The following is a 27,222-nucleotide window of genomic DNA, read 5'->3' as shown; positions in this document are numbered from 1 at the left end:
TTTCAGCGACGGAGGCTACCGTGGACTCCTGCTGCGGGGGCGCCTGTGACTGCAATGTGTATTTCGCGTTCTCCTTCGCGATCTCCTCACGCACGATCTGTCTAATCAGGTGGCGTAGAGCAAACTCGTCGTTTGCGGTAAGTGCGGCGGCGCCTGCAGCTGCGCCGGTGGCCGGGCGATCAGACTGTCGGTACCGTTGCTGTAGCGCACGCTCTATTGCGGTGGCCTCCCTGGTGAACTCGTCCACTGTTGTCGGTGGATTGCGCACAAGACCAACAAATAGCTGCTCTTTGACGCCCCTCATGAGATGGGTTAGCTTTCGAGCGTCGGGCATGTTGGGGTCCGCGCGGTGGCACAGGCGCACCATATCCTCAGCAAACATGGCGACGCTTTCATGCAGCTGTTGGGTGCGTCCTTCAAGAAGGCGTTGTGCGTTTTCGCATCGGTCCGCGTTACCGAAGGTGTCAAGAAACCGACGACAAAACTCCTCCCATGTCGTCAATGTTGCCTCCCGGTTTATAAACCATGTCTTCGCGCCGTCTTCAAGGGTGAAGTGTACGTGGAAGAGCTTTCCATCGAGACTCCAGTAGTTCGATTTAGCTACCCGTTCGAACTGCTCAAGCCAGTCTTGTGCATCTTCGTTCGGCCGGCCATGAAATGGTTCAGGAATGCGCATATTCTGGACCGTCACCTGTGCAGGACTTCTTGCCATTTCTTGAGTAGGGGTGGTTGTCGGAAGTGTTGCTCCCTTTAAAAGGCCAAATTCTGGTTCAAGACCTTGAAGGCGACGGCTTGAGCGGTGCACAGGCGTCTCCACGCTTGGCTGTCTCGTAGGGCTGGACTCGGGGCTTCTCACAGGGGTGCTGATCATGGGGTGGTAGTACCCAGCTCCTCCACCAGTGTCGCGGGTTATAAATGACAGGGGGGTTTATTTAAAAACACGGACAGTAGGACTTGTAGAGACGCTCTCAGAGAAGGCCGCTAAGATTGTCCTCTTCTTCACTCTGCTGCGCTGCGCCTCTCGAGCGAATCCGCGTTCTTCGTTGTCGTCGCTATGTCGCCGCTAAATGCAGCTATGCACGCAGCAATATTGTGTTAAAACACGGAAAAACAAGCCCTTAAGTATACACTTCTTTCCCTTATTTTTTTTCATTGAACGAGGGTCTCGTACTGGCAGACTTGGTGTGCTTAGGTTGTATAAGAGGGACAATTAATCAGCTGCCCGCTCATAATAAGTTCACGTGCTACGCGACGCCAAAACATGCGCATAATAGTGTTTTCACACTCGCCGTTTGGCTTATAGATGGCACTGACTGTCACTCCTACTTCTAAATTCACCTATAAACCCAAAAGAGTGGATGGAGGGAAGGCCGCTGTGGTAGCTCAGTGGTTAGAGCATCGAACGCGTTATTCGAAGGTCGTAGGTTCGTTTCCTGCTCACGGCTGGTTATTTTGTCATCCACTTTTCTTTCTTCATATTTACAATCCATTAGTTCTAATAACTTCCCCTGTACATTCCTTGGCATTACTGTCTGTTATATCTCAATAATATTGTGTTAAAACACGGAAAAATGAGCCCTTAGGTATACACTTCTTTCCCTTATATATATATATATATATATATATATATATATATATATATATATATATATATATATATAGTATAGCGTTTGTAGGAAAACATGTTAATGCCAGATGAAGGCTCTTAGATATGTCAGGTGCAAAAATGGATTGTTTGGGGACACAACACTGTATTAAAATACCTTTGTTTGATATGTGAGATTTTGCGTCCCAAAACCACCATATGTGTATGAGAGACGCCGTAGTGGAGAACTTCGGAAAGTTCGACCACCTGGCGTTTTTTAACGTGCACTGAAATCTTGGCGGACGGACCTGCAGCATTTTGGCCTCCATTGAAAAATGCAGCTGCTGCACTTAAAAAAATATATTCAATAACGTCGACGAATTCATTCCTAGAGCACAGTGACTAAGGGATAAAATAGTTCACGAAAGGGCATCGCACTACGTAAAGCCGCATGACACATCATTCAGGAGCTATTTCATATAAAATGTCATGTAATATATCAAGTGAAGACGTCAGTAAAGGCGCCGGACAGTCATGTTTTCATTAAATATCCTGTCGTTCAAGGAGCCACATTGCAAATGGATGCATATACCGATCGTGACTTATGAGAGCACATCGTTTTTGGTCGCTTAAGCAAGCCACTAATACAACCGCCTTGTCGAACACTGACCTAGGCTAACTTTCAGCATGGTTTTATTGTGAACCGGATCAATTAACATATGGAAGAAAATGCCGGACAGTCAGATATGCAAAACCTTGGTGAAATGAAGGAATGGCCGTTTTTTTTCTGGATAGTAATAAAGGAAAAGTGTGGGCGTTCATCAGTTTGTAATAAATGCTCGGTTTTACGCATGCTCAAGGATTACACTACGCAGTGGTTTGCATACTCGGCTACAATACATCAGCTTGGTTACAATGTGTAAACGCGCCACCATTATCAAAATAAAAAAAATCCGATTTTTTTCATGCCGGCTTATTTACGCATACAAGAGTGTTCACCTTTTTCCATGTATAGATCAGCTGATATGGCTTCAAATAAATCACCGCTTCAGGTTAGCGCTTGCTTCCGTTCTCTCTGTCCCGTCCTCGTTCTTTCCCTGACGTGCATAACATTAGGAACAAGTGACACCAACAAGGCCACAAAGCTATACTCTTGCCTAACTCTCATTTGTGTTCGTCAAACAGTCTGGATTCGCAGTAACAATCGATCCAAGTGAATAATGATGATGGCGTATAAGTCATGACACGCATCATTTTTACGTTGCTACATGTCATTTACCTTCTTCATACGTCACGAAACACAAAATTTGGTTTGATAAAATCTACCAAATTGGCAGCAAAGGCACTATGAACGTGGTAGGCAAGATACGCAGTGCATTATATAAACGTCGTGAGTTTTACGTCACTATCTGTCGTCCATATAGTTCGCAGATTCACATCGCGCAATAACAAATTCGGCATTTATGAAGTTTGTGAAAAGGTCATGAGCACACTAAGAGCGTGGCATGTAAGTCATGCCGTGCCTCATTTGCATATTCACGTGCATTCATTGACTTAGTCTGATGTACTCGAGTGTCAGCCACGACCTTCTCTTATTAGCGCTCCGCGCATATGACGTCACATTGTCTGTGAAGCTTCGCAATTGTTTATTCTCTTACGGTTGAGGGCAGTAGGACAACAGTGAAATTTATCCGAGAGTTTACGTGCCCTCCAATTATAACCCTTTTTGTCCAACGGCGATTGATTTATAACAGGGGCATGCCGCAGCTAGAGGAGAAGGGTCACATCATTTTGCGGCCAACGGCTCACTCTATTTTCAGTTCGCAGCGTTTAATGGCTTTATTTCCACTTCAACTTTCAGGACTTATGTTCGCCCGAAAAACAACTATTTTGTACCGCCGATTCTATCTTTCATGGTCCCGGCCCCATGATATCTGGTGGAAGAACTTGCTCGTCCGTGCAACGCGTACGCATATGCATGTTCCGCTCACCCACTAAATTCGTGAACGTTACCAAACCCCTGAAGAAGACATCACATCCGACCCAGTTCATCACTGTAGCGGCATGCAACAAGGATTGCCACCGGAGTACCAGTCTTTGCGTGAATTCAACATGATGACCACATCAGCGACTTTGATTGATTTGATTGATAAGTGAGGTCTAACGTCCCGCAACCACCGTACCATTATAAGAGACGCCGTAGTGGAGGTCTCTGGAAAAATCGACCACCTGTGGTTCTTTAACGTTCCCACAAATTTGAGCACATGGGCCTACAACATTTTCGCCTCCATCGAAAACGCAACCGCCGCAGCCAGGATTTGATCCCGCAACCTGCGGGTCAGCAGCCGAGTACCTTAGCCACTAGACCACCGCATCGGGGCTCAGCGACTTTGACATAACCCATGGCGCCCACTCATGTGCTGCTACAGCAACCAAGGGAACCACCAACTTTCCACACTACTATGGGTGCTAAACCATCTACTAGAAACGTGAACCTTCTCGAACACTGAGGGGCGGTTTGCGCTGAGCATTGGCCATAGCCATTGTGGGCCTAAACCAAATAGGGAAAAATTGAACTACGTATTGCACATGCCAATGTCATCTCTGAAAAAGTATCATCCCGATGTTTAAGACAGAACACGGGAGGAAAACATTGTGCAACGAAAAATAAGAATAAACAGAGAAAGTACAATAAGCGATAAGTAAATGCAACAAAGTGCAATACTTATGAGACAAGCGCACTATGGAAGTAAAGTAACGCGCGTAACACTGCTTGAGGCGCACGACTTCGATTACTTATTGTCTCGCACAGCGCCGTTGAGAGTTCATAGTGCCCCCGGGAACAACCTCGTAGTCGTGTATGCCTAGTCGTCGAAGTACCCTGTACGATCCTAACTACCGTTGCAGAAGTTCTTCACTGATTCCACCTCGACGTGTCGGCGTTCCCTCCCAAAATGTGTCAACAGGCTGGCATACCATGGGGCGTTGTCCAAAATTGCAAAGCAGGCTGTCGGTCATCTGTTAATTCTTGAAGCGGAGGCGTGCGAGTTGTCTCGCTTTAGCACGCTCAAGGTAGACTGTGAAGTCATGGCTTTCGTCATTTGAGACATTGGGTAGCATAGCGTGATGTGTCGTTGCCAAGCTCTTCCCATAAATCAGCTTATACGGCGTCACTTGCGACATTTCCTGCATCGTTTCTTACACCTGGCAATGATGTGTTGCCGAAGCTCAAAATTGCAGCGGTTTACTGATAACAAAATCCATGGTAGCGATGTTTTTCCGTCTTATGTTAGCATTGATGGCCATGAAACTTTGTCCTCGCCGGCCTATTGTTATATTTACTGGACACTTTAGGAAGAAGTGCAGGACACGTGTAGGATTTATTACTCGGGTAGGTTTGAAAAAGTAATTGAAGATGCAATGCAAAATTATAGGTGCCGCTTCGCACACTCACCGAAGCGCACATAGCTTGACATCGAATTGGAAAGGCTTCAGTTATGACGTAGGTGCGCTGAGAGAAGGTACAGGCGTACCAAGTTTATTTTCGATCTCAGAGTAACAAGACGTATAAAAAACAAATACAGCGCAAAATATATAAGCTGCAGGATCAAAGATGAAAAAGCTTTTGCGAGACATGTGATTCACGCAAGCCCCTGTCTCATGTATGGATAACTCTACAGGGTGTTAGCTCATGTGCCCTGCAACGTCGTTCTTTCAAGGCCAACTTGGTCAAAGCCGCAGTGAAATTGACATTGCATGGGATATTTACATGAACATCACCGGCAGAACAGTCCTATTCAATATGCTTTTATGCAATATGCCCGGCTTACAAGTTTTAAGTATGTATGCTTCATTTTTATGGAAGAGCTACAAGCTGCACTGCGTAGGCGCTCTTCTTCACCAGGGTCCGTTGCAATAACGTATACAGCTCTGCGTCACTTAGGCCAAGCAGCTATACTATGACTGCTAAATTCATTTATTTGATCATTAGACGATGGCGTCGTACCCCAAGTGTAGAAACGCAGCCATCTTGTCTCACTTCCAAAAGCAGGAAAATCTTTTCTGGTGCTCACATCCTACTAGCCTATAGCTCTGTACAGCTGCGTGTGAAAACTTATGGAGTGAATTATTCGCATGAGCCTGGAATGGTTCCTTGAAAGGCACAAAATTTACCCCGACTCCATGGCGGAATTTCAGCGAGGCCGTTCATTGATTGACAACGTCGCTTTGGTGTGATCAATAGAGCCGCAGCCATTCTCCAAACGACTAGCACTTGCGCTCTTTCTTGATATGGTGCATATCACAACGTTTCCCAATAAATTATATTAGACACACTTCTGTTAATTGAACTGAGAGGGCCAATTGTTCTAAGTATCCGAAACTACCTGACACGAAGATCCTTCCTTGTATATACTGATGAGGACCCGACCTCAGACCACTACACGTGCCATGACGTCCCACAAGGTGGTGTTTGAATCCAGTATTCTTCAGCCTTTCTCTGCTTGGCCTGGCAGAAGCTCACCCAGAAACAAATAGACTTTTGATACACGCCGATGACATCTGGGTCTGGGCATCAACTCTGACACACCTACAGGTTTGAGCAAGGATACAGAGGGCAGCCTCGCAATGAATTGATTATCTTCCCACGCAAGGTCTAATAATCCCAACAGCCAAAAGTACGCTGGTGCCCTTCACGCAAAAGGCGATGACCAGGTTACTGAAATGTATTAGTCACTAGCTCATCCCTTACAAGCGTAGTCGTCGCTTTTTGAATGTCATTGTTGAGCCTGAACTCTATTAAAGCCCTTACGTGACTCATTGGAAAGCGGAGCTCGCATCCATTGCCCACGTTCTGAAATTTATCGCTAAAAAGGCAGGGGTGCATCACTGAATTTTGTGATACAGCTATACCAAGAACTCTTTATTGGTGTACTGGGTTACAGTTCTCCTCTGCCTCTTAATTTTTTCAAGTCAAACATTCCAACAATTCAAGGCGTGCAAGCACTGGCACAACGTGTTTGTCTTGGCCTACCACGAACTATCACAACAGTTCGAACAGTTAGATTGGCTCGGACCATCCGGCTCTGACCTACGTGAAAACCAACGTGCTGAGAGCACGTATTCGGCACAAATGACCGCAGGCGCCGGCGTCGTTCTCTGAAGTCTTCATCTCCCAGCGCTTTTTGCTACTATCCGGTTTCTTACCCTCGCCACGTTCAGCGTCCTTCTTGTGGTGCCTATGACAGCCCGACGTGCGCCTTTTCGTCCCAGGATTAAGGCGTCAAGAAGTACCTTCTACCTTGGCCCTGAAGCAAGCACCTCTAGACTGTTTGCACACTTTCTATGCTGACAGAAGCCACGTATACAGCGATCACTCTGCTACCACACTAGCTGAATTAGTCCCGTCCGTCATCCCATCGCGACATATAAGCATCACTTTGTCATAAACATCACAACTTTTTCACGGGAGCATATCGACTGCTCCGCAGCTTCTTGTCCTTCGGGGTGCTATTGAATATATAAAAAATAACCGGCTAATCGATGGGCAGTGTTCTGCTACTTCAAGGCAGCTCTACAATGTCTTTCATCGGCACTTTTTCGCAGGTCATACGAACAACTTCTGTGGGAGGTCAGAGAAATGCTCCACTATGCGACTGAAAAAGGGCGCAACGTTGTGTTCCAGTGAATACCAACTTTTTGCGTTATCTCCAGCAATGACCTCGCCAATAAAGCAGCCGGAAATGCACACGTACAAACAAGCCCTGTACAATACCTTTATCAAGGATTGACACGAGTGGACACCTAAGTAATCTGGAGCAGAACATGGCCTTCCAGAAATAGCAGCCATCGCAGTTCGCCCATTATCGACAGTATTAATTCGACCCATCTGTACGCCTGCGGTTACCCTTTTGTCTTTCTTGGAATAAAGGAACGGTGTTGATTGATTGATACGTGGGGTTTAACGTCCCAAAACCACCATATGATTATGAGAGACGCCGTAGTGTAGGGCTCCGGAAATTGCGACCACCTGGGGCTCTTTAACGTGTACCGAAATCTGAGTACACGGGCCTACAACATTTCCGCCTCCATCTTAAATGCAGCCGCCACAGCCGGGATTTAATCCCGCGACCTGCGGGTCAGCAGCCGAGTACTTTAGCTACTAGACCACCATGGCGGGACGAAGGTACGGTGTTGTGCCGTCTGTGTCTGGACGTCGCCTTCATTCACCAATGCCTACTCATTACGGTTAGTATGGCCGACAGCGTGGAGTGCAACGACTGCGCCATCAATGAGAGTATTGAACACTTTTTATGTTACTGCCCAGCATACACAAACGATAGGGTTCACTTCTGCATTGCTTCAAATCAACTGCACAGAAATTATTTCACTGTCAAAAAGGTATTAGATTGATTGATTGATATTTGAGGTTTACCGTCCCAAAACCAGCATATGATTAAGAGAGACAGCGTAGTGGAAGGCTCCGGAAATTTTCACTACTAAGGGGTTTATCAACGTCATCATCATCATCATTTATTATCCTTTCAGGGCCCTTGATGGGGCACTACATAAGTGAGGGCGCAAATATTGAAATATACCTACAAGGTCACAATTACAATGAAAAAGAGGCAGGTAAGCTCAGTGCGCTGATAAAAAACCGTGCACTTAAATCAGAGCACATGGTCCTATAGCGTTTTTGCCTTCATTGAAAATGCAGCCGCCACCGCAGGGATTTGATTCCGCGACCTGTGGGTCAGCAGCCGTGTACCTTTTCCACTAGACCACCATGGCGGGGCGAGAAGATATTGGGACCATGACGCTTCCCATAACAGTTCCTCAAAGCAAAGAAAGCGTTCTTGCGTTTCCTCAAAGACGCCGGCCTGTTTCATCATTTATGATGTGAGACGTTAAACTTACGCGTCGGCCCAATCAATGAATTTTCTCTTCTCCTCTATTCCATTCCTCCCCGCTCTCTCGTTCTCCCGTGCAGGGTAGCCTACAAGGGATTAGTCCTGGTCAACCTCCCCGCCTGTCTCTTTATTCTTTCCCTCTCTCTCTGTCTATTTCTCATATGATCCTGTTGTATCAGAAGGTTGGCAACCCACGTCTTGTGCTCGACCTCGACGTACATGATAGGTATCCCGGTGGTGGCATTGTCTACGTCGCCGGTGAGGTCATTGTTTTGTGGGTGGTAGGCTGCTGCCCGACGGTTGCCTGCCTGGCTGTATGACCAAAGCACCTGAGTAGGGTCAGCAGCAAATGCTGTACCTCTGCTGGTGACAAGGAGTTTTACGGTGCCGTGACGCAGGATGATGTTTTTCACGAAGAATTTGGCCACCTCGGAAGCACTGTCCTTGTACAGGGCCTCTCTCTCGACCTAGCGGGTTAGGTAGTCTGTAACTATGATGATCCACGTTTCTTAAACTCGAGGTCGGCTACTGCTTGAGTAAGTTATCGCAACTTGCTGGAATAACCAGCGATGTGGATAAAGAGGCTGTAAAAGACTGGCTAATTTATGCGAAGCTGTCTTCCGTAGCTGACAATCTCAACGTGTTTTTGCGTAATGAGCTACGTTGGCGGCAAAGCGTGGCCGCCGGTACAATTCAGAGCACTGCAAGGGCCGATTTTTCCGGCCCGGTCCAAGCCGGACACCAAAATGCCTGATTTTTTTCAGCAAGTAAGGGATTGACCATAAACGAGGCACAGTCCAATCTTCGGTTATTTTAAAATATCTGCCCTTAACAAGGAACTTTCTATAGAGTGTTTTGCGAACTCTTTTCAGGTCATGAACTTGACCGGTGCTCTTCATACGTTCGATTATTTACACGCAAAACAATTTTGTGAAATAATTTGCAGGACCCTATAAAATATAGTAGAAATCATAGAAGGTTGTCTCATTTATTTATTTATTTATTTATTTATTTATTCATTTATGATAAATCAAAGACCCCTAAAGAAGGGGTTTCATATGAGTGGTGGGCATATCTACAAAAACAGCTCTTCTATGATGCGTTTGAAGATGGCTTGGTCGGAATGGAGCACTGCCTTGGTGGGAAGGTCATCCCAGTCCCTTGATGTCTGGTTGAAGAAAGAGGGGGCATGGGAGACAGTGTGGGCTTAAGGGGGGTATACGGTCTTTTGTGGTTGGTCGGGCTTGAGTGGTGGTGTGCGGGAGCAATGAAATCGGCTTGGGGTGACTTGTGAAAGAACTTATGAAAGAGAGAAAGGCGGGCGACTTGAATGCGTGAAACAAGGCTGGGAAGGTTGGCTTGTTATTTGAGTTTCGATGAGCTATAGTTGTAGGAATAGTCCAAAAAAAATAAAACGTACGGCACTATCCTGTACTGATTCAAGGATGGTAATGTGATTATGTTGGTATGGGTCCCACAGGGCGCATGCATATTCGAGCTTCGTCCTTACTACGCAGCAGTACGTTAGATGTGTGGACTAAGGGGGGTGCTAATCGGATATTGCGCCGCAGAAAACCAAGAACGCGATTAGTGGAATTTGTTACGCTGGTTATGAGGGTATGCTATAATAGCACAGAAGTGAGATTAATTCCTAAGTACTTGTAGGTGTTAACAGAGGATATAAAAAAGCCACTTATTATATAGTAGCGAGCCGGGCATATTTTCTTTCGATCAAAAGTGAGAACGGAGTTTTTTTATGCATTTAATGACATAAGCCACTTGCGGCATCAATAATAAATTTGACTGAGGTCAGATTGTAGGGATAAAACATCGTTATTAATGTTAATAGGGCGGTATGGCACGCAGTCGCCTGTCAACAATGGTATCCCGGAATAAATGTTAGTTGAAAGATTGTTAATGTTTATGAGAAAGAGCAGGAGTCCGAGAACCGTTCCCTGAGGAACCCCGGATGTAACAGGTGTGAGAAAAGAGGAGCGTTCGTTAACGTAGACAAATTGCTGACGGTTACACAGAAGATCACGTATCCAGTGAAGAACAAGATGATGAAGGTTTAGGCGAGACAGCTTTAGGAATAGGTGGTTATGGGGTACTTTATCAAAAGCTTTTTCAAAGTCCAAAAATAGTGCGTCAACGGGAGTGTTAGTATCAAGGCTATAACTGATGTCAATAATGAAGAGAGCCACTTGTGTGTCACAGAAAAGGCCCTTCTGGAAGCCGTGCTGACTGGGATGAAAGAAATTAACAGAGCTAAGAAACTTCGCAATATGTAAACGAAGAATGTGCTCCATTATTTTGGAGCATACACTCGTTAGTGAGATGGGACGATAGTTTCTCGGTGACGCTGGGTTACCTTTTTTGGGCACTGGGATGACCTTTCCCACCTTCCAGTCATGTGGTAGGGTACTAGTGGAAAGCGATTGCTGAAGTATGCAAGTGAGAATGACACTGGTGATTTGCTTTGTACTTTTCTAGTGTTTTGGTGTTGATGCCGTCTAGGCCAGCTGATGATGTCATCTTTAGGCTGTCGTATAAAACACCTATACGAGCAGCCTGAAAGGTGATTTCCTAGCTTACCGAATATCCAATCAGGGACAAGTAGGGCAGTTCGCTATCAGGCTCTTCGGTGAATACCGAGCAAAAAAACGCTGTTCTACATGCGTGCGCTATCATGTAGTGAAATGGGTTGATCATTTTCGTCACAGAGTGATAACATTTTAGATGCGCTTGGGTTGATAAATTTCCAGAACTGCTTGGGGTTAGGGTTTAGCATGTTCGGTAACGTTGAAGCAAAGAAGTTGCGATTGGATTTCGCGGCAAGTGAATCGAATAGTTTTTTCAATGGCGCGGTACTTTTCCAACGCTTGCACTGTGTTTGATAACTTAGCACACCGGTAATGCCGCTTTTTTGTTTTTAGGCGCTTTATTGCCACACTAAACCATGGTGTCTGTGGTCGCTCTGTTACCATTACGGTGGGAATGTAAGAACAGATGAGGTCGTGCAATTTGTTTTTGAAAAGACACCAGTTTGTTTTGACTGAGCGTTGTAAAAAGTCTTCACAAAACCAGCTATAGATTGCTGCGAGTTCCTCGTTAATGGCCACGTAGTTGCCTTTATCGTAAAGTGTTAGTTTTTTTCTTTACGTTTTTCGATCTTGGGGAGTGAAACTGTAGTGTAGCATTTATTATAGCTGGTCACTTAGCCGAGCCAGGTACGAGACGGATAAAACAGTTTCTGATTGCGATGTTAGCAAAAGCTCGATGATACTTGGTGACTGAGCAGTTTCTCTCGTAGGGGTGTAAACGAGCTTTGAAAATCCGAAAGTTAGACAGGAATCAACGAAATCACTTTCCGCGCTACATTTAATTAGGTTAATGACAAATCAAGTTAATGACAAATCAGAACAGGTTATTCCGGGGAAGTTGAAGTGTCCAAGTAGTATAATTGGGACATTGGGATAAGAGCTGCAACGTGAATTCAAAACATCATGATATCAGCAACAAACGACGGGTCCTCGTCAGGTGGGCGGTAGCACACACGGATAATGGTGGGGGATAAAGTGTTTTGCAGCATACAAACAGTATTTCTAAGTTACTGGAAATCGCTATAACATTACATAACAACCTGCTGCGAGCAGCTATGAGCACACCACCTCCCCGCCAACCGATGTGGTCGCAATAAAAGACATCAAAATCAAGGAAATGAGTGCCAACTCAGCATCAGAAATTGACTCATTCAACCAAATTACGGTTTGTACAACGAAATCACATTCGGTAGTTTCTATTATGTGTAGTAATTGGCCTCGTTTAGGTGTGAGACTTCTTACATTGGTGTTAATGAGTTGAACGGGAAAAGTGTGAGCAGCAGAACGTAAGGGAGTGCAAGGCCCCCGTGGTTCCGAAACGTGCTCGGGACACTGCAGATCGTGACGTGAACTTGGTGTTAGCTACGATGGTCGCGGGATGACGCTTTCCGAGATTTTGTCGTACACGTGCGTGACGCCATCGATAACTAGCTTGTTGTAACGAAGTTTTATCGGTTTGTTTTTTGCTTTGGCAAACTCGGCCAATTTTTTTCCTGCGAGGCGTGTGCCCGGAGAGAAATTTTTGCTGATGTTGTATGGATACCCTCGGAGGCTTTTGGAGCATGATATTACGCAATCTTTGTATTTCCAATTTGCAAAGCGTACGATTATGGGTCTCGTCTTGGCAGGGTTGAAACGGCCTATTCTGTGAGCCCTTTCAATGTCTTTTGGTGCTAACCGAACGCCAAGGTTTTCACTGCATACGTCAATTGCTAATTGTTCTGACTGAGCCCATGTTTCATTAGCGCTGTCCTTCATACCAAAGAATACAAGATTGGATCGGCGGGCGCGATCCTCAGAATCATCTACTCTAGTTGTAAGACTAGCAATTTCACGCGAGTTCTGCGTCGCGAAGGCCTGTACTTTCTTAATGTCATTCATAATGGAAAGGAGGGATGCGCAGTCTATCTCAGTTTTTCCAAGTCTTTCAGTGATAGTACTGAGCGTTTCGTCATTTTGTGCCAGTTTGGTACGCAGAGACTTCAGCTCGGTCAAAAGCCCCCCAGCTTGACCTCTTTGGAGATCTCGCAAGGCTTGTAAAATGTCCGAGGTTGCTTCCGAAGGAGGCGAACGGGTAGGGGGACCAGGGTTTTCCTATATGTCGCCAGCTAAAAGCAACAGTTTTAGGACAACAGACGCACATTCATAGGCAATTCTCGCACAACAAGTGGGGCTTGGCAGCACAATAAATGCCATATAACGAGTACGCGATGCATACAAGGAATAGCGATTGTTCACCTGCACAAGAAACGGGCGGGGCGTGTAAGCGTTGGCCGTCGAAGCGTTGCTGCCAAGCCTACTGGTGCGCGCGCGGTAGATGCATGACTTTTTAGCGCTGGTCGGTGACGTCAGGATCAGCTGGGTGCCACGAGCTGGTGGACGGTGCGCCGAAAGTTGATACGGTGGCTCGATTAAGCTCGTCGCGTTGTCGTGACGACTGTTGAAAAGTACGGCATCCGCGAACTGGGAAATGGCCTGGTCCGTGGCGGGTCTGTCGATGCTGCGTGGCATTTCAAAAAAGACGGCAGCATCACACTTTCGCCAACAGCACATAGTTGACCAGCAAAACAGGCGGAGAGATAGGCCATGTTGAGCATCTGCAGAAGAAGCAGGCGGGGCGTGTAAGCGTTGGCCATCAAAGCGTTGCTGCCAAGCCCACTCAGTATGCAGTGCTGTGAATGCAATCTTATTTTTGCGTTCTAACGACTACAAAATATACTACCCCCATAAAAAATGACAAACATCTGTGCTTTTAACCTAGACAAACTGCATACGAGCTAGGATTGTTGAGTGAAAGTTGAAGGTCTCTTGGAAAGTTCATTTATTAAACAATACCACAGTTATTTTAACAAAAATGCACCCTATCTGCTTCTCGGAGCAGATTGGGTGCATAGGGTGCATACACACTCGGGTGGGCAACGTTACATATCGTGCCGTGTTGACTTCTCGGCAAGCAGCTTTCTCCAACGTACAACTTGCTTTCGCGATCAAAACCAGAAGGTTTCTGGACCTACCACTGTTTCCTAAGTTAGTGCTACCCCTTTGCCACTGATGTGTCAAAGCAAGCCACACCCATTAGAGAGAAAGTGGCTATCCTCGCTGTGCTCTGGAATGTATATCTCGTCATTTTTGTGTGACCACCTTTAGTCTTTCAAACTCCTATGCCCCAAATCAAGGCCCGACGAAGGCCTCAAAAGATAAATGTCAATTGGAGCCCTGCAGTAAACAAGCCAGCGGCTCCTTAAGCGCTCCCATTTAACGCAGCGTGTCGTGTTTCCGAAGCGTCATCCCCCGCAGGGACTGGAAGCAGTAGAGTTGGAAGGTGCAAGATGTACAGGAAAAAACGCGGTCAATCCACTTTTCTAGATAGCGCGATAACACAAATATGACAAATGTCTCCAAGAAGTATTTATGCAGCTATTGTGCATTGTTTCGCCAAAGGTCGTAGGAAATAATGCTACAGCAACGAATCGAGCCACGCAAAGAACGGCAAGGAGCCCGAAAATTTGCAGCACACACTTCAAGCAGAAAGCACGCACTGAATTAGCATACACACATTGAGAGCGTAATAGGAACTGTCGTAGCTACGCACTTGAATCACAATTTTGAAAACTAAAGACGCACGGAACTAACCTTCAAGTACACACAGGAAAAGCGGGAAATGAAGTCAGAGTATTTACTGCTTCCTGTGTAAGCCGCGTGCTGCTTTAGTTAACGCGGCAGTGGCAGCAAGCGGGCCGACCTTCATGCCTTCGTGCACTCTTGAGTAACGAGTACGATCAGCGAGAGCATAGAAGAGACTATGATCCGTGAATGCGGCGTGCATCAAAACTCGAGAGGAATGGAGGAAGAGAGCAACGGCGTTCAGAGCACGCCCAAAGCGACTTCGTCGCGCCAACGCACCACTTGTGACAAACACGCGCTTAGGTTGCAAAACTCTGAAGGACATCAAACCATAAACTCTATGCGCCAAGCAGTACATTGTGTATATAAATTACCTGCCGCTAGCAGCGTTCCCAACGTACACTCCGTAGTCTAATGGTTGGTGCCGCACACTGCGAAACTAGAGGTGGCTCGTTCGACCCAAGCCGGCGATTTGGCTGATTTGTCGATACCATTGCAGTCTCGACAAGCTGCGATGGTAGGCGCTAACAGGTGCGTGTCTGAAGACATTGACGTTTTGGTAAAATGCATACAGAGGGAGAGTGACAGTGGAGTTCAGCAGATGGTGACTTTCTTGAGAATTGTCTCATAATCTCTGTAGCAACTTTTGCGGTTTGGCATCCGAAACAAGCACATGTTTAGGAGACGCAATAGTTGAGGGCTCCGGAAATTACTACACGTGGGTTTATTTACCATGCAACTAAATCTATGCACACAAGCCTCAAGCATTTCTGCCTCCACTTAAAATGTGGCTGCTGGCCGAGGTTCGATACCGCGAACTGCGAGTCAGCAGGCGAATGCCTTACCCACAAGACAAGCGTGGTGGGGTCTAATTAACGTTGTAGTTGGCTTTTTAGGAGCAACGGTGGTGAGCTCGCCGACCTCAGAAATAAAAGAACAATGGCGATCGCGCATGCGCGCTGACAAGCGCCAGTCAGTGGCAGCGGGAAGTTGTTGCCAAAGTTCCGATCAGTGAACATGGTTTCTCTCGATTTCCGTCTCTTCCCTGAAGGGTTCTTGGGCTAGCCTCAGCCTCCAACCTCAAAATTTGGTGCGCAATGAGAAAAACCCGGCTCCTAGGCCTTGGACTTTGAGGCAGTCTGCGACCAAGACCCTGGTGACACCGCTGACCATGCGCACTTTTTCCAGCCAAGACGTGAGGGAATCGGTAATCGATTTCATTGACGGCCTTTTCGCATACACGACTGTTAGCAGCTTCTCGAAGTCTGACGTGATCTTGTAGGTCCTACCAGTTGTCCTGTGCGACAACACAGAACATTGGCGGCCTCTTCAACCTCCCTTCTAGTCCTGAAACTATTTTGTCGACATGATTATGGAAGACTTACAACCAGTCGTCTACGACTACCGTATTCGGCTTGAGCTCGAGCATAAACGCTTCGACCAGAGAAGGGTCTGCGCGATCATATTTGAGCCATGCAGGAGCTCTTGCGTCGGGACGTCGGACGGACGCTATTGCTCCTGAGATGGTTAAGGTTTCGCACGTTATGCGGTGATACCACCCCTGTTTTCAGCGACTGCTGTTGGGCCACTCCTTCTCTTTCCTCGAGTAGTTTGCCCGCTTCTATCAGAAAGTTGAGGAGGCCGCCTTTCGGGAGCACAACTACGAGTCACCACCTCTTCATAGTCCTCTCAGGCTCTCTGGTGCCTCGCCATCTGCCTTGGGCTCATGGCTACCAGTAAGTGGCCCTCTGTACAAGCTGATACGAGAATGGTACGAGTGAGCTCTCGGGTACCTGATTACTGGGTCGTCTTCTCTAGCAGTGGCAATCGTCACCGAGGACGAAGGCGAGTTCTAGGGCGCTGATAGAGAGACCAGTGAGGGCCGGACCAGCGAGCAGAACAATGCCGCGGAAGGAGGGGGGGCAGCGAACGCCACATCACAGGGCAACCTGAGGCGAGCCGGCGGTGCCGCCAGAGCAATAGCTGCTGGTGACGCTAATTGTAACGTTTATTAATTATTGTTTATTAATTTCGAAATAATGCAACCCCGTTAAGAGATTTTCACAGGATGGGATACAAATATTTGATGCAATTAGTAGGGCAAACAAAAACAATTAAAAACAAGCTAAATGAGCTAGAGAGTCTATGCAGACATACGCTTCAAGTAAAATTGAAATACAGCTATTAACACGATGTAAATAACAATAACCTAGTTATACAATATGGGACATGAATTCAGAGATGGCTGCAACACCACATTGTTGGACAGTTGATTCCATTCATTTATGACCCAAGAAAAAATGAGTACTTAAAACAGTTGTTGCGAGTAGTGAAGAGGTTGATTGATAGTGCATGTCGCTGTCTTGTAGCATAACCTGCAGAACAGGAAATTATCTCAGCAATATCAAACCTATAGTGTGCCTTATTAAGTTCTTAGAGAAATTTTTGTCGGAGAACACGATTTCTTTGTGTCAATGTGGGTAGACTTGCTCTTTTCAGTAAAGCTGTGATCGAAGTGCGTCTAAAGCTGTTGAATATATTTCAAACCACGCGATTTTGAATGCTTTCTTCTTTATTAATGTCCTTTTTGGTGAAAGAATACCACATTATGGATGCTTACTCTAGTACAGGCTGCACAATTGCGTTAAACTCAAAAAGACGTACATCGGCAGTTGTGAATCTCAATGCTCGTCTAACGAAGAAAAGCTTTTGATTGACAGAATTATACAATATATTGATGTGTTTGTTCTGAGATCATTGAAAATCCAAATACCAAGATATTTTATCTGGTCATCCTTCGTGAGCACGGCCTTGTGTGCCGAATACTGAAAATGAAGATTGGTGCGCTTGCGCAAAAAACTATTTTGTCAAAGTTGATGTCTATCTGCCAATCTGGTAGCTCACAGTATTAATTTCTGAATACATTACACAGTCATCCGCATACAGTTTAGTTTTCACATGGATGTCATTAACAATGTTATTTATAAAAATAAGAATGAAAAGTGTCCTGAGTACTGAACCCGGCGGAACGCCATAGTCAACGGGAAGCATCTGAGAGGCCTGATTTTGAAAGAAACATACTTTTGCAATTTGAAAGATACGCAGTTAGCCAAGCAACAATTTAAGTATTACCCAGAGTGACATCAAGTTTGTCAAGCAGCTTTTTGTGGGAAACCTTGTAAAAGGCTTTTGCAAAGTCCATGGAGATTGCATCGCCCTGCTTACCTGAACTTATTGCAAGAGAGAAGTCGTGTACCGTAGTTACTAGCTGAGTGCATATCAAGAACCCTTTTCTGAAACCATGTTGACTGCATGGCATTGTTTTATTTTTTGAAAGTAATTCATTATTATGGTTATGTATTATGTGCTCCAGAAACTCACATGATGTGGAAATCATCGAGATAGGAAAATACTTTACGATAAACTGCATATTACTATTTTTAAATAATGGGTTTCACTGCTGCCATTTTCCAGTCAGTCGGTATCTCACCTTCAGTTAGTGATTTCGAAAATAGTACACACAACTATTAAGACACCTATGGCGAATTTCGCTTGAGAAATTCATTTGGTAGACCAGCAGGACCAGGTGATTCTTTTATATCAATCCCAAGAAGCATGTAAATGTTTCACTTTGACCGATGGTAATGCCAGAAACAGGGGGCTATGAAGCATGAGGGTATGGCATTGAACCATTGTCATGAGTAAACACCTATATAAAGTGTGAGTAAATGCATCTGCTATTACAACACTATTATCACTCAATACCACACTGACAAAGAAAGCAGAGTTTGTTTATTAAGAGAAACGAGCCTTCAGAATTTTTCAGGCGATGATCAGGTAAATTTCAAAACTTTCACCCCAAAATAGCTTCACTTGCCTCATGAGACTTTTGCGTTTAGCTCCGGAAAAAGCTCAAACGTTTTAGCAAGTGAAAGGTTTAAAGCTCTTGCAGTACATCTTTTAGCCTTGAGGCGTTGTAATCGTGTTTTTATTTGCAAAGTGTCACGAGAAAGTCTGAGAAACTTGCCTTTTCTTTTCTTCAACATAAAAGGAAAAAGTTGGTTTATGCAATCGCTTACGAGATATTTTGAGTGGTTACAAGGATATGTATATTTGAACTACTGCCCTGAAACGAGTCAACACTAAACGAAAGCATATCTAAAATGGCAACATCATCTGCGCGCAAGAAGTTCGGCACAGTAGTGACATCTACACATTTATTCACAGAGATGCCCGAAAGGGTTCACAACACAGCGGAGTGATCGAAAATTCCAGACAGTACTTCGCATTTTGCTTGCCCCCTAATAGATCCACTAACGAAAAAGAGATTGGGAATGGAGCAGCACTTGCGATGTATTCTTGCGAAACCCTCGACGACTTGCCGATTCACAAGAATGAATTATATCAAACAGCCCTTCCTGCACCTTATCATTACTAACCTTCAGTTTGAAGGTTGGCGAATCCACATTTAGCCTAATGAAGTCGTCTTCTAAAATTAGTCGGTCACCTGGCTTCACATGATCAATCAGGTAATTTTGCATACTAACGAAGAAATCACAAGAGGAATTTAGTGGTCGGTAAAGTGCCTCCAATACACATCTAACAGAGCCATGATAAGCTTTACAAATTATGCCCTCAATGATAAGTATGTTGTTAAGTATGTTGTAATGTTAAGTAAGTTGTATAGTAAAGCCACACTCGCACCTTTGCTCCCCCGATCTTTCCTATTCACGCTGTATCCACGAGGCACAAACTGACTATCTTTCTATGGAATCATTTAACCAGGTCTCCGTAAGAATAACTATTTCAGGGTTATGGGTCATCAGCATTCTCTCTAGATCAGTGACTTTGTTGACAACACTCTGGCAGTTCACGTTAAGTATATTAAGCTCTCGCGACTTTGGCGTACAACATCAGTTTTGATTATTCTCTACTTGAACACGTCCACCTTTGCTTTCATCCCAGCAGAAGAAAGCGCCGTCTACACTCAGTTTATTGAGCAGAAGTTTCACTTTAGAGCTATTACTTTTTTCGTGCGGGGAACTGTTCCGAAGCTCCTTTCGTATATCTCGAACTCTAAGTGGGAAATCTTCTGATATTGAAAAAGTTATATCCTTGAACTTGAACGAAGACCTCAAATGGCTATTTTGTCGTGGTAGTCGAGTAACCTAAGCATGATAAGTCTGGCACGGCTAACATTCCGTATCACATTTCGATGACATCTTTGTACATTCGCCACAAAAACAGACAGCTTACATTGAAATAATTTTTACTCTCTCTTCAAGATACTGAGAAGTTTCATTGCTTGGTTAATCAAGCCCGTTAATGACTAAATTATTTCCTTGACTACTATTTTTAAGTGATCTACTCTGTCAGCAGTGAAGGTTGGGAAAAAGAAGAGTAAATGGAAGAAAAGAAACAGATAAAGTCAACATTACGGGCTGCACATTGATGGAGAAGCGGCAGAGAGGCACCGAAACAGCGCTGCTGAGGAGCAGGACTCCATGGCTGCCGAGACCGAGAAACACGCTGAAGGGAACCTGGACAGTGCTGCATACACAGAGGTGGTGGGTGATGAGGTGGCTCTGGAGGACAAAAAAGTTGCGCCGACGCTGGTGCAGAGAATTAGAATGGTGAGGAGCTCATGGAGGTGGAGGAGGAGATCGTCGAGGAAGAGGTCGTAGAGTCCCGGCAAGGCGAAGGAGAAGGCGAACAGTCTCAGCGTTGCGAAGCGGAGGGCGGGAAGCGTGATGGTGAAGCGGCCGAGGAGAGCTAGGGCCTAGAAGAGACCGTCCGGCCTGGGGATGGTAAAGAAGAGGTCGAGGAGGACGTGGAAGGAGAAGACGGCGTGGAAAGAGACACAGCTAAAACTGTGAAGCAGCCGCCGGTGAAGCAGTCGAGTATTACGAGGAGGGCAACGGCACGCCCAACACCCCGAATGGAACGAAGAAATGGAATGCGTAAACGCAGACGATGTAAAGGCCGTGAGTGATGTGAACAATCCACCAATGCTGTAGACAAGAAAATCATTGCAGGAGCTTTACACAACATATCCGAAAAGTTCAAAAGAGCTGTGACGCCTCAGCATGGAAAGCCCGGAAAACCTGGGAAGCCATCGCTGGGAATCTGCAAGGAATCGTCTCTGTCGAAAACGATGCTTTTGACTAGAGCTGATCTGAAAATGAGAAAAACTGAGAACAACTACAGGTGATCTGGAATGAGAAGGAGCTATAAGGAGCTATAAACCCAGAAAAATTGCACCCAGTACTTGTAAATGCATGAAATGTAAGTGTACCCCTTTCTGTTATAGCGCCTTATTTTGATTGCCTTTTTTCCCAATAATTGTTTGTTTGTAAACACCCAAGTGTGCATCTATTCTGTACTTCATAAACAACCACTAGAATGTTATTTTCTTTTCTTTTTTTCTTTCAATCATACGTGAGCACCGTATGGAGTTTGGTGTGTCATTGTTTCTGTTGCCTTGTACAAATGCGAGGTGGGGCTAGTCAAGCTGCTATAGCGCAGCTTTTTTCCTACTTTCCATGCCACAATTGTTTCTTGTTTGTGTAAATCACGGTGTATCGTTGTGGTGAAAAAAAATTTCAACTTCAACTTAAACTTCAGAATAAAATGAGAATAACATCCTCTGGTTCAAATGTAGCGAAACTAACTTTCTTACACAACACACGCATTCGGTACACTGGTTTCACAGCACAACATGTAATACCATAGTAATATTGCGTTGTACAAGTGTACGTTGCCATTGGTCATCATAACATACGATTTCCAAAGCGACTTTGCGGTTTAAAGTCAGCCAGCCTTCACAAAAAGCACACACGTTACTGCGCGTATTTCTTTATTACTACGCAGTAGGTGCATAGCAAGTTCAACAACATTTCACGCATATAGTTGCTCAAGGTTTAAACTATGCTACCTCTTTTTCTATAGCCTATGGCCATGTGCGAAACTCTCTCTGAGACAAGGCACTTTCAATTATCTCAATTACACTGTAGTATTCAACACTTGAATTTTTTAAGTAGCATCCTTCATCAAAAAATGCGCACTAAGTGGTTGAAGCACGCACAACGGACAAGATATCGTGTTAACTCCGAAAAGTGGAGCTTAAAGGCCCGCCAGCTTTTTAAACAATAGCAAAGCCTAATGCGTCAGACGAGTTTAATTGGTCGGCTCACATAAAATTAGGTACAGTGCTTATGGATTAAAACGTGAGATCACATCATTTTGTTTAACTATGGGTATGTGTTGTTTCGGAAGAAAACCACCTAATGTTGCGAAGTCTGTAAAGATAATGTTAGCTCTGATGTACGCATTGCAGTCAAAATTACACAGATATCACCCAAACTGTAGATGGTAGAAACAAAACTACGAGCTATTCTTAAATTGTCCTGCTTCAATCGTGGAGCACTGCACATTGCTATGCAGAACCATACTAGCAAAAAAAATTTCACTGCATGTCCTTATAGAGACACGCGTAATTGTAAAAACAAGAAAAAATGGACCATGACAGCCAAATAGAACGCGGGATCGTAAATCTCACGACACCTTTGGAGATGAAAATATCCGACTGTTTTAGTTTGTTAGTTGCACAGGTTGTAATTTATCATAAATAATGTCTCAAGATTTACAGTGAGCAAAGAAACAATTTTGTTTACTTCAAACTTTTTTTACGAAACCAACAACAGCACGATAGCCATATTTTGTTGGCGTAGAGTTTTCTTCCAATGAAATAGAGTCCTGTCTGAAAGAAATAGATAAAAGAAAGTGCTGTCATGTTGCATGAACAAAACAGCCTAATCACGCAACCACAATTACTATAAAGTTATTCACTCACGGAGCATGTAATAAGCGCTGTGTTTTTAGAGTTATCGTACTATTCGCGAACAACGTGTGAAGCTAATGAAAATGATGAACACACCTCAACCTTTAACCGAGGTTTGTCTTTCACGTAGCCTGTTAATTCAGATAACCTAATCATACTTTAAGGCCAATACGTCTATTCGGACTGCTTTTGAGAGAAGAACGATAGTTAGAGCGCGAGAACAGAAAGACAACAAAGAGATAAGAAGAACACGAACGCTCGTCTCCTTCTTGTCTCTTTGTCGTCGTTCTGTTCTCGCGCTCTAACTATCGCCGCGTAATACCAACTAGCTCAAACTGCCACACTTCTGCGAGAAGTTATGGGGGAAAGCTTGCGCGCAAGAATGGGTGCTCATTTTCTGACATACGAAAAGTTGACGATGGCCAATACAGCAGCCTTCATGCACTCGCACACGTACACATTAACACTTCCATTTCCGTCCACTATTCTAGTGTATATCCCAGCAGTAGTTCAACACGAAATAAGAGCAAGAGGAGTGAACACTGACGAACATGATCCGCACCCATCCCTCTGGTGAACGAAAGCAAAGAATTAACAGTGGCACGGATGGATACACCAAATATTTCACAACGTAAGCTACTTTATCCACGAGATCAACAATTTACGTGCTTCTCGGTATAAGTAAAATATTCTAAGTTTATTGGCGAACAAGGTTTCATTTATTCACAATTATTGATGCAATAGAATAACCTTACGAATGAATATACTCCTGACCTATTTTCTATACCTTTACAGTGACTGGGCGGTGGAGCTTTCTGCTATGGCATGTTTAACGACTGCAGACGCAGAACGTTCGCCGGATTTTTCATCCCTCCGACTGACGCTCTTCTACATTCTTTACCCTAGGCGTCACTTACAAACATGCAAACAGTACCGTTTGGTAGGGCAGGTTTTTAGAACAATAGAGTTCAACTTGTCCCAACGGGCCCAGAAAGCTGCAGAAGCATGACCTTTGAGAGAGGCATTCGGCAAATCTGTGAAATCACTGCTTCGTGTACGCTGGCTACTAAGACATGCTTGAGCCGCTATTTATTTATTTTTTATTTAATCATTCATTCATTCATTTCTGTACCTTCAGGCCCCGAAGGCGTACAGAAAGGAGTGGGTATGAGTATACATAATAAAAAATAAAAGTGAACAAAAAATGTTGCTAAGAGTGAACATTGTATTCAACAGCAGCCTTAAAAGCAGTGACATCGGTCAATTTGGCAACAAAGGAGAAGGTGGTTCCACTCTTTCGAGGTTGTGGGATTGAAGTAATCATGAAAGAACTCGGTATGTGAGGAGGGAAAGTGTTTTTTTGCGGCGACGGTCACACCTATATGACATGTAGTGTGGTTTGGAAAGAAAGTCTTGTTTTAGTTGTGGATTGTGGAAAATTATATAAAAAAGAACAAGCTGAGACACTTTTCTGTGCGAACAAAGAAGTGGAAGTTCTAAAACTGTTTTCATAGATGATACACTAGATGTGCGTGCATAGTCCGAGAGGATGAAACGTGCACTCCACTTTTCTACGGATTCTAAGTTTTCAAATAGTGTGTTAGTGCCGGGATCCCATACAGCGCTTGCATACTCGAGCCTAGGACGAACAAGGGTTGTGTATGGAATGAGTTTAAGAGCTGATAAATCCTTGATAAGTGTCTTCGTAGGTAGCAAAAAGTGCGATTGGCATTGTTAGTTACGTAGGTGACATGAGTGTTCCGTGAGAGATTAGAGGTAAACTATACACCAAGGTATCTTTAGCATGTAACACTTTAAGACTCTATTGTTTTTTAGGTATTCGAGAACATAACTATAACTTGAGGTACGAGAAACTCGCATTACTTTGCATTTAATAGGGTTAAGTCGCATGTTTCATCTAGTGCCCTAGGAAGAAACTTCATTAAGATCTTGTTGCAGGAAATGGGCGTCAATATTAGTGCAAGTATTTTTATAAATAACACAGTCATCAGCAAATAATTTATTGTTTATATGATAATATTATGTAGATCAATAATATAAACGAGAAGAGAAGAGGGCCCAAAACTGACCCTCGTGGCACACCAGAAATGACAGGAGACTATTGTGAGTTGTTAGTGTTGGTAGTGACAAACTGAGTTCGGTTAGCAAGAAAGTATTCAATCCATCCTAATATATTGTGGTTAATGTTTAATATACTTAGCTTTAAACAGAGTAACTGGTGAGGACCAAGATAAAATACTTTAGAGAATTTCAAGAATATACACTCAATGATTAGTCGACTGTCTAAAGCCGCGAAAAGGTCATGTGTTAATGAAACCAGTTGTGTTTCACAAGAAAAGAAGTGTACAGAAGCCATGTTGTTTGGGAGAGAAGAATGAATTCGTATCTAGAAAGGCTATGATATGATAATAAAGTATGCGTTCTAAATGCTTACGAGGTACACTTGTGAGGGATATCGTTCGGTAATTCAAAGGGAACTGTGCATCACCAGATTTAAATTATGGTACCACCTTGCCCACCTTCCAGTCACGTGGTAAAGAACACGATTCTAAGGACTGAAAAAACAGTTGTAACAAAAACGTTGAAAAATAAACATCCGTACTTTTTAAAAACTTTGGAGTGATGCCGTCCACTCTGCCAGACAAAGAGAAGTTCAGGCCACGAATTAGCTTTTGTACACCATAAAAATCAATAACAAAAGAATCCATAACGAGGACGTTATGTTAAGTAATACAGGGAAAGACACAGCTCATGACAAAAAGGATTCAGAAAATACATGATTGAGCACAGGATACACTCAGAACACGGAATGGTTACGCCATTAGTCTCACGTAAATATATTGTATTCTGTTTATGACCATCTACAATGTTCCAAAACTTTTTCGCGTTCGTTACTTGTAACGAGGGAAGTGTGTTTTTATGAAAGGTTTCCTTGGCTTTCTCGACTACCTCATTTTAATGCGTAGTACGTTCACAATAAGCGCACCATCGACTTGATTCATTACTCTGTTTGGCTTTTAAAACGTACGCTTCGTCTTATTTAACAGGAGAACGAAGAAGTAAACCAAGGGGACCGATGGTTACCTGAAATAGCACGCAGTGGGATATACCTGTCAACCAAACTCGTAAATTTATCTTTAAGAATATTGCAGTTGGATTCAACAGACCGTTCTTCAAATTTTAGCATGTAGTCATCAAGGAAAACACAAGTTCGGGGTTCATTGCAGCAAATCTGCCCTGTTGTAATTGATAATATGTGCTTTGGTTGGCGAACCGAGTGTTTAACTTAACTGTGAATGGCAAAGTATACAAAAGAATGATCGCTTGAATCAGGTGAAACGCATAATAAGTGGACCAAATTTCGAAGGTGGTTAAGACAACGTTGAGTGTATTTGCGCTAGTCTAAGTTGTTCGGGTTGGTTCGGGGATAACTTGTAAAAGATGAAAATCATGACACAAGTTTCCAGATTCTGAGGATTCACGGGATAAGTTGCTTCGGAGAGCACCTGTGGAAGACCAGCCAATGCTTGAAAAATTGAAATCACCCAACAAAAATAAAGGCCCGTTTGGGGATCGGGCAATAACATAAGGCAGTGTGTCATGCGAATCAGTGCAAAACGAGGGAAAAAAACAGGCGGTCAGCAGCAGCAGCAAAAAAATAATGTTACTGTGGTTGATGCGTACGCACTCACAAATAGGCTCTAAGGAACACGTGGTAGGTACAGCGTGGTAGGTACAGTGCAAGTGATATGAAACGGCAATTGAAACACCTCCCCCCTTATCTACTACCGCAATCACAACGAGCCATGTTGAAGGCTACGTTACATTCAAGTATTTCATCGCTAGTATCACTTGGGGAAAGCCACATTTCGGTCAGCGCTCTTATATCAGCATTACACGTGTCCACAAGGGAGGACAGGTCGGTTCGCTTGTTAATTGCACTGCGTGCATTCATTATAGTTTGTTTTTTATTACGCTGCATACAACCTCGGGATCATGTTGCTCACAGGCCGATAGCTACACTGAAGAGGCCTCTCTATCGGATAAAATAGTATCGTCCTTCACAACAGGAACTTCGCTGCCGTCTGCTACTCTTTCGCACACGCTATCAAATGACGGGAATGAAGCATAAGACTTTTTATTATTAAATAATTTATTGCAGCGAACAGGCGATTGCTGGCCACTCGCCTTTCCATATTCATGTAATTTATTACGTGAAGGGCGCGTGGCAACACAATATTTCTTGAATATATATTACCGGAATTCCTTAGCTTTGACCAAGCGGAAAAAACAGCCTCCTTTAACACAAAGCTTGAGAGCTTCACAATCACTGGACGGCGTTTGTGAGGAAAAAATTTATGTACACTTACTTGCCATGGATTTTAATAATAATAATACTCAATCAACCAATCATCAATCATCGAATTATTTAACGTGTCTAGGAATCTCTCTGATGTGTTTTGTGCTTCCGCAAATCAAAACAAAATGATAATAGTAAACAATACGTCTCAGAAAGTCTTGAGCAAAGGAAATTAATAAAGAGATTGAAAACGCTCCGACAAATGAAAGTGATGCGCAATGGGAAGCATAAACAAAAAAGGCAATATTCATGAAATGGGACCTAAAATAATATTGAATATA

Source organism: Rhipicephalus microplus, chromosome 7 (assembly GCF_043290135.1).
Source record: "Rhipicephalus microplus isolate Deutch F79 chromosome 7, USDA_Rmic, whole genome shotgun sequence".
Classification (NCBI taxonomy): domain Eukaryota; kingdom Metazoa; phylum Arthropoda; class Arachnida; order Ixodida; family Ixodidae; genus Rhipicephalus; species Rhipicephalus microplus.
Note: the sequence above shows the minus strand (reverse complement) of the source record.